Below are 923 nucleotides of genomic sequence, written 5' to 3'. Positions count from 1 at the left end.
ATAGCACAAAACCTACACACTCATATGAGTGCACTATTTTTAATTGGACCGGGCACCTTTTTTTTGCATGAACGGTGTACCCATCGGAGCAGCACCCTGCTTTATCTGGTGCCCTCTCTCTCTCTCTCTCACACACACACACACTCCCACATTTTGTGTGTGTTTATAGGTGCCAACACTTGACGCGTTTAAGCTCACTTAAGAGAAAACAACAATAATGAATGGACAATTTTGATTGAAAAAATGCAAGTCACACCCCTCCTGGTGTTTTTGTATTGTCGTATCATCGTAATGACACGGGAACCTTCATTTTCCATGGCACAAACCCTACAGACTCGTATGAGTGCACTCTTTTTAATTGGTTTGGGAACCTTTTACTACCATGAACGTTGTACACATCGGAGTAGCACCCTGAATCCTTTTTCTACCATCGCCGTATCAATGTACCGTCATAATGACAGGAAAACCTTCATTTTCCATTACACAAACCCTATGCACTCCTATGAGTGCACTCTTTTTAATTGGACTGGACACCTTTCTCTTCCATGAATGTTGTACCTATCGGAGTAGCACCCTGATTCATCAGGTGACCCCGATCTCTCTCTCTCTCTCTCTCTCTCTCTCTCACACACACACACACACACACACACACACACACACACACACCTTTTTTGTGTGACTACAGGCGCCAACACTTGACATGGTTAAGTTCACGAGGGAATAACAAGAATGAACGGACATTTGTAATTGAAAACATGCAAGCCACACCCTTCATGGTGTTCTTGTATCGATGTATCGTCACCATGAGAGGAGAACCTTCATTATCCATTACACAAACCCTACATACTCGTATGTAAACATAAGATGGTCCACAGAGCCCCCGTTCCCCGTGTCGCCTACCCCACGGGCGACCCGGGTGGGAC

This window comes from Triticum dicoccoides, chromosome 4B, assembly GCF_002162155.2.
Source record: "Triticum dicoccoides isolate Atlit2015 ecotype Zavitan chromosome 4B, WEW_v2.0, whole genome shotgun sequence".
NCBI classification, from domain to species: Eukaryota; Viridiplantae; Streptophyta; class Magnoliopsida; order Poales; family Poaceae; genus Triticum; species Triticum dicoccoides.
This window is presented reverse-complemented; position numbering follows the sequence as displayed.